Source organism: Aedes albopictus, chromosome 3 (assembly GCF_035046485.1).
Source record: "Aedes albopictus strain Foshan chromosome 3, AalbF5, whole genome shotgun sequence".
NCBI lineage: Eukaryota > Metazoa > Arthropoda > Insecta > Diptera > Culicidae > Aedes > Aedes albopictus.
The window spans coordinates 148733517-148747210 of NC_085138.1; the positions used below are offsets into that span (position 1 = coordinate 148733517).

Sequence of the window (13694 nt, forward strand, 5' to 3'; positions counted from 1 at the left end):
GAACGTGCATTCATCCATCCCGGCAGAGTGCCGTTCGTCGAGCGGCGGCGGCATCGTGCTGCGTCCTCTTTGATCGATGGTCCATCGGACGATACGGACGCATCAAGTGGAATCCGCGAAGCTGGGTGGTTCTCACTTGCAAGTAATATTCGGGTTTCCACAATGGCGATCCTGCCAGGTTTTGCTGTTCGTTTTTGGCAGCAAAACAAATTAACGAACCAACAAGGATAGTGAGAACCATCCAGCAAAGTTTTCGAAAAGTTTGGTGGAACAAATTCGCGTCGAGCGGGAGACTGAAAAATGGAGAAAAGCAGTGCAAATTGCGTTGTCTAGTGTGTTGTGTGTGTGCGTTTGATTGAAGAGCAGCACCAATTCCATCAGCAGTGATGAAGCAGTGAAGATTGAGCTTGACAGTGTTTAATTCCTTTCGGTGATTTTTTTTTTGTGCAGCCTTTCCCGAGGTGAGGGGAAGAGATGAAACATGTTTGTGTTCCAAGTATTCATGCTCGCTTGTGTTTTAAATGATTAAATATTTTGATTTCTTGGTGCGATTCGAAGATCGAGGTTGTGGTGATCGTGTGAAAGTGTGGAGCAGTTCCATGACCAGTTCATCTCACGTTACCTTGTTGAAGAAGTCGTGCGTGATGGTAAGTTAATGCTTCTGATAGTAGTTTCTGCGTTTATTAGGGTTGTGTGTACGTGCACATTGTATTATACGAACACTAGCTTAGTTACTGTTGAAAAAAGTAAACAAAAATCATCCGCTCCCGGCCAAATCAAATGGGCACATTTCAATGCAATCAGTAGATTTGCATTAGTGGTCGTGACACCGCGCTGCGAGAGTTCAGTTGTTAAGGGGCGCGGGTCAAAGTGGCACATATGCAAATGATCTTTATGTTCACTGTTTGTTTGCTGTTCGAGTATGACTTGGTTTGGAAACGTGTTTTAATATTACACCAAGATAAAACACAAGCGTTCCGGATGATTTTCTGCTGCTTATTGGTCATTATAAGTGTCAGGATATGTATAAGGGATCCTTCTTCAAATCGAGATGAACAAGCATAGAGCTGTAAATCTCGCTAATACAGATAAGATGTTTCTTAAAAGTTTACCCTTGGCTGAATAGGTAAATCCAACGGAAGCTAACGATCCTTCCGCATCTGGTGGCAGGAATAAGAACCCTATGAAAAACGTGGCTCCGCTAACATTTTCCATGGCGCAGCATAGGAAAAGTGCACTTTTTTCACTTTTTCGTATCGAATTCCGCATCGTAGAGAAACAAACGAGCACGTTTCGGAAAGAAAATTTGATTCTCTTTCAGATGCGCTTAGATCCGGTAGGTACTTACGAACAATTTATGTGATTAATTTGAGGAGCTCTTGCTATGCCTCCGGAGGGCGATCTTCCGTTTTTTTTGTTAGCTGGCCAATCCGATGTCTGTCGGCGTGGGCATCAAGAATGATGATAATGGAAGTCATTGCAAATGGAAAATAGCAACTTCTAGAGCAAAAAAAATGAATAAAATTTGACGAAAAAAAATTGACTTTTTTATGTCAACAAACGATTTTCTCCTTATCTCACAAAGCGCCTCTACAATTGGGGGTCATCTGAATTCACCTATTGATTGATTGATTTGTCTTTATTAGAGAGACTTTAATACCCTTGGCTGAACCCATTGCCAATGATATTTTATTCAGGAAGTTCAAAATGCAGCATTATGATTCACATGACCCGAGCGTTGTATAGTAAAATACATTGTGAGTCGGTTGCTAGTTTAACGTACAACCAAAAGATAAAAAAGAAAAAAATAATTATCACAACCACTTAATACTATATTAGTTGTTAATTACTCAGATCATGGTGATCTCAACCATTAATTTGATTTAAACGAAACGGTGGGAAAAAACAGTTTTAGCCTAGGTTTGCGGTATAAAAGTATGAACAGTATGCAATAATTGAATGGCAATATAATATCTACCGACTACAGACGGTATTGGTGAGTGAAATTACGTAAGTAATTGCAATGTGGGTTAAATCGTTATTACAACTGAAAATAGCAAAATTCCTTAGACTATATGAGTTGTTATTGCATTTTGAAATGTTATTTATTGATTTTCAAGCGTCCTCACCTTGAAAGATTTGTCAGTTATACGCATTACATGTTGTTCGAGACGACCGTAAATTAAAGGATTTTATGTCTCAAAGGAAGACGGATTCATGTGTATATCTAGACGACCAGCCATGAAAATACGGCGCATGTTATTTGGGACGACCGTGCGTTAAAGGATCGATATCTCAAAAGATAACGGATTAGCGTGTTGATCGGGATGACCACGCATGGAAGTACGTTGCATGTTATTCGGGACGACCATGCATTATAACACTTCTGTCCTAAGGAAGTCGTATTCGCGTGTTGATCGGGATGACCACGCATGAAAAGACGCTGCATGTTGTTCGGGATGACCATGCATCATAAGACTTCTGTCCTGAGGAAGTCGTATTCGCGTGTTGATCGGGATGACCACGCATGAAAAAACGTTGCATGTTATTCGGGACGACCATGCATTATAACACTTCTGTCCTAAGGAAGTCGTATTCGCGTGTTGATCGGGATGACCACGCATGGGGGCATGTTGCATGTTGTTCGGGATGACCGTGCATTCAAGGATTTCCTATCTCAGAGAAAAAAGGATTCGCGTGTTGATCGGGATGACCACGCATGAAATGACGCCGCATGTTGTTCGGGATGACCATGCATTATAAAACTTCTGCCCTGAGGAAGTCGTATTCGCGTGTTGATCGGGATGACCACGCATAGAGGGATGTTGCATGTTGTTCGAAACTACCGTGCATTAAAGGATTGATATCTCAGAGTAACGAATTCGCGTATTGATCGGGACGACCACGCATGAAACGACGTGGCATGTTGTTCGGAACGACCATGCACTCAAGGAATATCTCAAAGGAAGACGGGTTAGCGTGCTGATCGGGACGACCAGGCATTATTATTATTTAACGACACTTTACCATTGCTGTGGGATACGAATGAATGGACGTTCCATGTTGTTTGGGATGACCTGCATTGAAGGATTTCTTTCTCAGAGGATGACGAATTTGTGTGTTTATCGGGGTGACCATGCATGAAGACGTTACATGTTGTTTGGACGGCCATGAATTGAAGCATTTTATATTCAGAGTTCACGCATTAATGTTGATGGATACAGTCATGTATCAATGTGCCTCAAAAAAAGGAAATTGAGTAATGTTTGGAACATCTGCCCGTTGAAAATCCGCTCGTTGCACAGGCCCTCTTGTATGTGTACTTTGAATCCGTGAAGCGGTGATGTATTTTTTTAGTTCCTGTCAGATCACTTGTTTCACAGTTTCCAATTGGGTAGTGTTTTAACATATCTGGTGAATACTCGAATCAGTGTTCATATTTCTGTAAGGAAACTATGACACTAGTCTTCTTGTGTGAAAGTCAATAACAATGATCCTGTCTATAGGAAAAGATTTTTCATTAAATAAAAAAACAGAGAAACAAAAACACTACAAACAAACAATACATGTTGCTCAAGGTATTTGAGAGGAAATTTCGTGTTTCGGAGAAGCATTTCTGTGGCAGGGGAAGATAAGATTACTACCATACAAGAAAATTAGGCAGTCGCGTTTGTGGAGCTTAAAATTATTGTGGAGAAGCAGGTACCCCAGGAAGTAACTGGTATTTAATTTTAACGTTCGCGAAGTAGTGACGCGACGACCGTTTTGTACGCCTATTAATTTGCTTGATTAGCATTTCGCAGACCATGTGCTACCAGCGTTTATTGCAACACAGAGGTGACGACGAGCAAGACGATACTATCAAAATGGGAACGGAGATGTAGTTTTGTTTCCGCAAGATGTGCCGGATCATGTCAAATGGTGATTTATTGTGGTTATTTATGATGGTTTATTTCAGGAGATGTGATGCCTGTTGTAGAACTGGTGCCGTCAGCAAAGTTGCTCAAGCAGTCAGAGACTACGTTACATAGTACATTTTTATTCCTGCAGATGGCTCTAGTGAACATGGAACATTTTGATTTGATTAGCGTCTCCTCAACAGTCACTGTCATTACCATAGCGTTCATGTTAACAAGCGTAGTTTAACAAAACGTAATAAGCTAAGCATAAGTTGTGACTATTCTGGGATTGTGCGCGGAGTCTTCTTTAAAAGTTGACCAGGATATCAAAAGCTATCCGATGATCTAGTTCACTATAGTGTTATATGCTAGGTTGTGCTAGATGATGGTTGTCTTCGGCTGAATCATGATCAGGATCTAGGGCTGTCCGATAATGAAGTACTCCATCTTAAACTGATCGTCTAGGTGGCGCTTGTGAGTCTTGGAAATTGAACGTTTGATTTTTTTTTTCACATGAGGTTTATACTGCATAGTAGAGTTTTGCTTTTGCGTAGGTTAACAGGAGCATCAAGGACTATCAAAAAATGAAGTAATTGGTTCTGGATATATTGTAAATGTTGCACCTTATCGAAGGCGACGATATGAATCCACCGCGGGAACGCCAGAGACGTCGCTAATCAATCAGCAAGTGGGAGCAAAACTGAACTAGATCAATTGAGGCTTGATCAGAGCATTAATTGAATAACCACAAATTAACCATTAAAATTACATGTTCAGAGTAGAGAGTTGTCGGAAGAAAGAGACGCAAAACGAGCAACAAAGATAACGCGGGGATAATGACACCACCTCGAAATTTTTGCAAAATTTGTTGCAGACAAGACGGAAGCTGAGTCTGGTGAGTGCTGTTCAACTAGTGAATAGTCAAATATTACTAACCCAAAATCGAAACTGTTTGATGATAGATTTTCGTTAGCCTTGCGGTGTTTATCGACTCGAGGTTGCCGCTCAGAAGTTGCAATGCAAAACTTTATTTCCCAACTCGTGGTATACGATATTTATCCTATTCTGTTCAAGTTGGTACAAACTTACCCTAATAAACCAACACCAAACACTGACTGTAATATATATGGTTCAACAATACCGCATATTGTTCGAATTGTATACCGAATGGGCGATTAAGCACGTCGTTTATGCGGGATTATGCATTGAGTGGATAGTCACAACAAATTTCGGTTGCGACATTGTCATTATTGTTGCGCGACGGCTGAAATTTGATTCAGTACACATGTTGATTTGAATTTTGGCGCTTTTGAAAGATCTCAATCAGGATAGTTGCGTCAGCATGATCGTCAGCACGTCATCGGACTAAAATTGAAAATATTCGGGATGCTTTTCGGGCTGGATAGGAAATAAACGTTTGTTTTGCTTCGCTAATCAAACTGGCGAAATCTGGTTTTGTGCTGCGCCGTCTGTGGTTTAATTAATGTTTTAAGCCATGTACGACTTTCGAATTGTCATAGAGCATGGGTGATGCGCTATTCACAAACAAGTTGGGGAAAATAGGAACCTGAAATAATTTCAATGCGTTGTACTCCAGAACCGTATTGTAAGGGACTCTAAATATAATATACTACTTCTCCGCCGGTGTCTTACACCAACAAGCATTTTCTTATTGTGGTGATATCAGTGTTCTGGGTTTTCCTTTCTATGGCATTTTAGGCTTAAAAGCAGATTGCCCAACAAACATAATTGCTGTAAAAATAGATGAATAAGCCGCTCTTAAGCTTGATTTTGAAAATTTTGGCTGAATAAGCTGTTATTCAGCAGTCGTCATTGTTACTTGAGTGATGTTTGTATTATTGATGTGTGTCAGTGAAAATCATTTTTTTATTTTTTTTTATTAGAGTGGAAGTGGGATGTGTGGTGCACATTGCCCTGTGACTTATTTCCCTTTAGTGTGTGAATGGTACCGAGTGTTACCCCCCCACTGACAGATGGATGAACGTGCATTCATCCATCCCGGCAGAGTGCCGTTCGTCGAGCGGCGGCGGCATCGTGCTGCGTCCTCTTTGATCGATGGTCCATCGGACGATACGGACGCATCAAGTGGAATCCGCGAAGCTGGGTGGTTCTCACTTGCAAGTAATATTCGGGTTTCCACAAGATTCATAAAAAATACATGCAACGACCGAGTTTAAAGTTAACTCATACATACTACATGTTAAAATAATTCCGATTTAAAATTCCTTGTTCCATGTAAAGAGTTATCCTCATCATCGATTATACCTACTCAATCTCAGCCTTTTCCTTTCACTTATCAAAAGCACTTTCCGATGCTGATCACTAGATAAAACTGGATGGTGCTTATTGACTAGAGTGCGTTGGTGGTGTGAATGGAATTTTGCACTCGTATGGTTACAACTCGGCTGCATCCATTTGCAGACAGGACAAAAAGCATTCTCTTTTCCCGATCAGCCTAGATAGCTGTGTAGTGTCGGTAGCGGTTGTCTCAATTGGCTAAGAATAACACTACGGACCGCCTGATCCAGTGGTAAGAGTCCACTAAACAGGTGACCCCTAATTCATGGTGTTATGCGGCTTTATGCTTACCGTGCCAAAGAATGAATGGTTAGGGGAGTCTAATAAAAACCTAATCACAAACGGAGCCTGTGGAGAGTTAGGGCGTCCTCCACAGTATTACGCCCTTACTGCGCTAGCCGGAGCAATGGTGCAGTGGACCTTGCGTTTTTCCGAGATAATCAGTTGCCCTTCTTAAGGACAAACGTCTTGAAATCCCCCTTCAAAAGTGCATCAGAACTTCAAACGCACAAATCTCAAGAAGCAAGCTTCACACAATAGTGCATTTTATTATTCTGTTCTTGCTCACTTGTAATAAGTTTAAAATAAGAAGATCAGGTGCGCTGGTTTTGTTTACGAAGAGATTTGTGCCCTCGAAATCGTGAGTAGGTGCCAAAGTCGGCCATTGCACTAAGGGCCAGAATCGCAATCTAGCGGAACTAAATTAATTACTCCAAAACGAAGCATTTCCGACACATGGTGTCTTCGACAAAGTTGTTTGACATCAGCAGAGGCATCTATTGCTAAGAACGTAGTAGTTCGCAACTCGTCCGCATAGGTGGCGCCACCATCTAACTTCTTTGTTTTACGTTCTAGAGACTTGACGTCTTCGGCAAAGTTGTTTATTTTGACAAAATAAACAACTCTTTCTCAGACGTTAAAATTCCACAGCCTACTGTTTTCGAGTTATTTAAAAAATAAAAACCAATCAATGAAAAAACAGTTTTTAAGCTAATTTTGACATTTTTACCAGAACCCATGTGAGTTTAATTTTTTTCCTAATGCATATGTGTCAAACCAAACACATTGTACGGGAATATGTTGAATATTATCATTAAAAATTAAAAATAAAAATACAAATTCGAAAAAACAGTGTGAATTTCATGCCTTATCTCACAAAGCGCAAAAAATCGCAACTTCAAATTTTCAGCAGATACGAAGCAATACTAGGTGAACATACTGCCAAAAATTTGGAGAGGTATTTTTTGGTGTTTTTGAGATAATAGCTTTTCAATAACAGTATAAATATAAGTAGTGCCAGCATGTAACTTTTTACTGTTACACATTAGAGAGTTTATGTCTTCGAAAAAGTTGTTCATTTTGACAAAATAAACAACTCTTTCTTAGACGTCAAAATTCCACGGCCTACTGTTTTCGAATAATTGCATATAAACTAGATAATATTGATAAAAAATGACTATAAAACACATTCTGATGCAAAAGTATGAACTATTTTTATTGTTTTTACTTTTACGATACAAAGTAGGTCAGTTTACTATTGTCAGCAAATGTCAGTTTACTATTGTTAGCATGGGTCAAGATATCTTTTAATTTTTTGCATGTCATTTTCAAAATGTTTTAAACTTAACCTATTTTGTCAATTATTTTAAATTCTAAAGCGCGAAATATCTTGTCGAAAGCTCGAGGATCTGTACCTGGATGGAAAGGACGTTGATAGAAGATTGTGAAACTCAAGCTCCACGAAACTGACATGTTCATGACCTACTATGTATCGTAAAAGTAAAAACAATGAAAATAGTTCATACTTTTGCATAAAAATGTGTTTTATAGTCATTTTTTGTCAATATTATCTAGTTTATATGCAATAATTCGAAAACAGTAGGCCGTGGAATTTTGACGTCTAAGAAAGAGTTGTTTATTTTGTCAAAATGAACAACTTTTTCGAAGACATAAACTCTCTAATGTGTGACAGTAAAAAGTTACATGCTGACACTACTTATATTTATACTGTTACTGAAAAGCTATTATCTCAAAAACACCAAAAAATACCTCTCCAAATTTTTGGCAGTATGTTCACCTAGTATTGCTTCGTATTTGCTGAAAATTTGAAGTTGCGATTTTTTGCGCTTTGTGAGATATTAAGGCATGAAATTCACAGTGTTTTATCGAATTTGTATTTTTATTTTTTATTTTTAATGATAATATTCAACATATTCCCGTACAATGTGTTTGGTTTGACAAATATGCATTAGGAAAAAAATTAAACTCACATGGTTTCTGGTTAAAATGTCGAAATTAGCCTAAAAACTGTTTTTTCTTTGATTGGTTTTCATTTTTAAATAACTCGAAAACAGTAGGCTGTGGAATTTTAACGTCTGAGAAAGAGTTGTTTATTTTGTCAAAATAAACATTTTTGCCGAAGACGTCAAGTCTCTAGGACGTAATACAAAGAAGTTGGATGGTGGCGCCACCTATGCGGACGAGTTGCGAACTACTACGTTCTTAGCAATAGATGCCTCTGCTGATGTCAAACAACTTTGTCGAAGACACCATGTGTCGGAAATGCTTCGTTTTGGAGTAATTAATTTAGTTCCGCTAGATTGCGATTCTGGCCCTTAGTGCATTGTGGCGGCCATTTTGGGATTCTAACAAGTCTGTCCTTAAGTCTCAAATTTGAGGCTAAATAAGGGCGGGGTTATTCAAATGTTGTTAATTAGCTTACATTTCTACCTATATGGGTTCACTTAATGCGTTTTCGCCATTGGCGTTTTTCAATTGACACCGATTTGGTTCGTCGTTGATGTTTCCTTTTTATGCTGTGATTGTGAAGAGTGTAATCCTGTCTAGTTTGGGTAGTGGCTACGGCAAGGAAACGTCAGATCAATTTTCAACGTAAAAAGCGTATGTAGCCCAAGTGGATCTACTTCGTTAACAGTATGTTTCAACCTTTCCTTATGGATGCCTTCAAGCAAGCTCTTGTTTTCAGCATATTTTCGCTGATTTTTGGCATCTGAAGTAGCTCAAACATTGATTTGAGATGCTTCAGTTTGATGGAATTCTTAGGTTAGTACAGTTCATAGTTAACATAGAATTGCGCCTAACCCAACTCTGCATGAGCAAAATTTGTCATGAGTTGACTGATTGGCATGTGTCAGATAAGGAATCTCCATTTGACCTTCTTTGTACTTTTGAGTGTTCCTTCGCAAACATTGCGTATTCAGGCGTCCCTGCTCAACAAACTAGGGAACCTAATTGGTTGCGATCACATTTTATGGATAACTCGCTTCTATTGCTACTCCAAGAGAGTTTCATTGTGGTTTTGTTATTACAATGCCCTTCATTGTGGTATACCATAGCTACTGCCTTGAAAGAAGCTTGTCCTCTGCGGTCTGTGCGGACCGCAAGAGGTATTCCTGAACGGAACTCGGACCTGTTCAAGTTCTACATATCTTCGGATAAACCAGTCTTTTGTATAGCTACGAATCTTTGCTTCTACCCCGAGGATTGTAACTATAGAATCGATTTAGTGGGCACTAAAAAGCTCTGCTTACTTCAAATCTCCTGGAGCAAACCCGATCAGAAAGGCATAACAAAATTATAACGGATTGAGTTATTTATTTCAAAGATTTTTCATAACAGAAGGGGTTATAAAATTTGCCGGTTAGGTGTTAAAATAACAAAAAATATAACTGAAATTGCTCTAGCCATAACATAATTATAACAGGTGTTGATACAATTTTAACAAATTTATAACAACGTGAGATATAATAAATATTGGATAATCAATAAATTATAACAAATGTTGTTATAAATTAGATATAAATATATTGGGTAAAAATTGAGTTGGGTAAATTTTAACTCATTTTTTGGGTAATTTTTATTAAAAGTGTTATTCATTTTTAGCGACAAGTTTTTTGTATAAAAAATTTCCCCCACGTACTATATAAAAAACCCTCACTCAGACGGGAATCGAACCAAGGACGCCAGCCTTCAATTGCAATCCGGCGCCTTTATCAATGAGGCCATTGCAGCACTTGAAGTGAAGGGCGGTATATGATCAAGTGGTTCTTCGTTTTGACGGTCGGTCTATAAATAGACTCACTTTTCCAACGTACAGGGGAGTGAAAATATGACGTCACATAAAAGTGCCTTGGTACAATTGATCGCAATTACGTCATCTTAGGATATAATAACAAAAGTGGATATAATTAAGTTATAATTGTAACTCAAAAATTATCTCTGCATTTTGGCTTCATCTCATGATTCAGACCAGAAATAAATGCATGTCGTATCTTAATCAAAGTTGTAGAGATAGTTAATGCCTCTTAAACAGTGAAAATAGGGGTATACAATTTCACCTTCTGTTGGTGCTAGCGAGTAATTAAATTAGAACATTTTGACATGTTTTATTAAATAATTATCTAATGCTCTTCACCATCAAGGAAGTTTCTGTCTATAGCATAGTTATGCAGTAGTCTTGGGGTTGGAAACTTCACCGCTTCGTGGCGTTATTGTACATTTCTGGAGATTGTCAGATTTAGATGGCTTGTGAAATAAAAAAACCCTGATTAATCCACCTAGTGGTGATAGAGCCTTTCTCGTCGAATATGTACTCATGATGTCGACGTACGCCGAAGTGTTCCTGAATCCTGAGAATACTTTATTGAGAAAAGCAAGAATTTTATCAAAGCCATTATCGAATAGAAAAACTTATTGATGACGCATATTCCGACGTTATGTTCAACGTATAGGCAGAGCTTAAAAATATCAGAGCTCTCAGTTGACTGCTTGACCACCTTCACTGTCATTGGAGGCCAATCAATATGAAGACGATGATTACAAGCTAAGATATAACCTTTTTCACAACCACAGATCACTTTGGGGTCGTCGACAAAGTTTTTTCTGTACACTTATTTTATTATCGCTGATTACAAGATCCATGTAAAATTGAACAAAAAAAATGCAAGCAAGTGAAATTTCCCAAACTAAATCCTTATCAAATTTCAACCACATTACAGAGCGCGAGGGCGCAACCAGTCACATCAGAATTTTGTGTAGTAACTTTAGACGCTAGCCGTCTAACCGTTCATCAGGTAATCGAAAAGGCCGTGATTTGATGCACCGAATGCATGAGTTTGGTTCAATTTTACATTTTACCACTTACGGCGGGACATCTGGAACCAGGATAGTACCAATTGTCCCAAATACAGGGTGGCCACAGACTCGGGAAATTCGGGAAATGCGGGAAAAAGTCGGGAATTGAAATCCATCGGGAAATATGCGGGAATAAGTCGGGAATTTCGTTTATGATCGGGAATTTTCAAAATGATGTGTAGCGCCTGCAGAATGTAAACTCAAACCTAGGTTTAGCACTTGACTTACTATAAATCCAGATTCTTACACAGTTTCAGAAGTTTCACTCAGGAATCTCAAAAACCAAATGATGTAGATGAGCATTGGATTCAGAACTACGAGTGATTTCTTGTTTGATAGAGATTATCCGGGTGACATGTTTCAATTGTCCAGATGCTTGAGTCAACGATTAGGCCTTAAATTTAGGTTGAACATATTTTAAATCACAATTTTTACGAATAATGTTTTAAACGACTTAAAAACCTAATCTACAATACGTGAAAAAAAGTATCGCAAAAAAATAATTTTGGTATGTAATCAAACTTTGATTGATTTTATCAAAATTGTCATAAAATAGGGGAAATTACCTATTCTCGGCCGTTTTTTTCTCTTTGGTTTTGTTTTTTTTTAAACCTGTTGAACTCAGAGTTGGTCTCAAATCCTTCCCAACTAAGCTGAATCTGAATATGGCCAAGTTACAGGCAATTTGGTTGACAAAAACCCTCCATGACGAAGAGAAACCTGCCGATAATACCCATTGTCACCCTACTTCTTCAACATTTTCTTAGACATTTTTTAGCCTGTTACCTACTTGGTACAAATTTCCTAAATGGAGGAGAACGTGCCTCTGAAGCAGACCTACTGATACATGGTTAATCATAGCTTAATGATGACGTTAAGCAGAAATCATCAAAATCATGCGCACAAAAAGCTTTTATTTCAACTAGAAGAGTATGAAATTCTTTCAATTATTTTCTACACAATATTTCATAAAGTCGAGAAATACAGTTCGAGTATAATCGAGGAATCACGTGGTTTGCAAGGTTTCGACTGTCTACTGCCAGGAAAAACTAAGCAAATTTATTTTAGCCGAAAACCCCTGAATCTCTGGTGGTTATCAGAGAATTCTTGATGAAAAGATTGTGTATGTTCACGAACTTTGAAAAGGATTTTCTGAGACCATGGAGAAATTATTGACATAATTTTAGAGATTCAGATTTTTTCTGTAGTAGTTCCTTGTAATAGTTAGATTTTTTGGCGAGATATCTGGCTGAGCTTTGGGACAAGTTTTAATGAATGTTTTCATTGAAACTTTAAACATATTTCTTAATTTGCTAGTGAAGGACTTCTGAAATGGGTATATAACGGTATTCCTAGAAATTTCAGAATGAGTTCATAGAAAAGCTTCCTGCAATCACCAAAGTCATCATACTAACAATTTCGAAAAGTGGAATTTTTTTTTTGTTTTTTGAATGATTACTGAAAACATTGAAAATTCAGTCATCGCGGAAGAATTTCTGGTGAATTTGTCATGGAATTGTGAATTGATGATGAGATTCTGGGAGGGACTCTTAAAGTGATTTCTGCGTATCGATTTGTAGAATTTACTGGATTAATTTACAAATAAATACCTAGAATCCTTGCGATTCATGACATTAAAACGGAAGCAAAATTGCAAGTTGAAAACCTGAAGACATTCTCTAGATTTTTGTTTATGATTTTGTTTATGTATGGTCTGCTTACTGAAGAAATTCCTGGTGTTACCAATGGAAAACATGAAAAGCTTCTTGCACGAATTCCTTAGGACAAACATATGAACATTGTAGAAGCTTAGTTTTTAACCATAATTCCTAATGCAAATCTGAAAAATTTCTTTATGTGCTTCTTGGGGTTCTTCAGGGTTTTCTGACGAAACGTTGTTCTGAAATCTTGAATGTCAAAAGAAATTTGAAACATAAGTACTGAAAATATTTTAAGCCCATTTCTTGTAGGTACAGGTAATCTTCGATATAGCGTACCCTCGATATAGCGTACCCTCGATATAGCGAATTCGATATAACGTACATTTTGCTTCGATATAACGTACAACATTGATTTTTTTTTTTATTTTTTAAAAGAATAATGATCAGATAAACTACGAAATCACTCAAACCAATTTTTTTTTGTTTTTATTTTTGTGTATTTTAACTTAGAGCTAATTCTACACTACTCAAACCAATGTTTTGTTGCAGTATTAGCCTTGTTACCCAGAATTAATGCAATTTGGGGAAAAATTTAGTGTACGTTATATCGAAGCACAAAAAACGAAATTACTTTTGCGTGAAAACTCATGTTTTTCATTAT

General features: G+C 37.9%; 1 protein-coding gene across 1 annotated transcript in view; it reads left to right on the plus strand.

Moving 5' to 3' along the window:
* Positions 1-543: 543 nt before the first annotated feature.
* The window catches only part of LOC109416416 (solute carrier family 12 member 1), a 304485-nt gene continuing 291334 nt past the window's right edge, over positions 544-13694 (plus strand). The window contains exon 1 of the mRNA XM_062843069.1: positions 544-647. The gene's annotated coding sequence lies outside the window, so the exon portion shown is untranslated. The remainder of the gene's footprint in view (positions 648-13694) is intronic.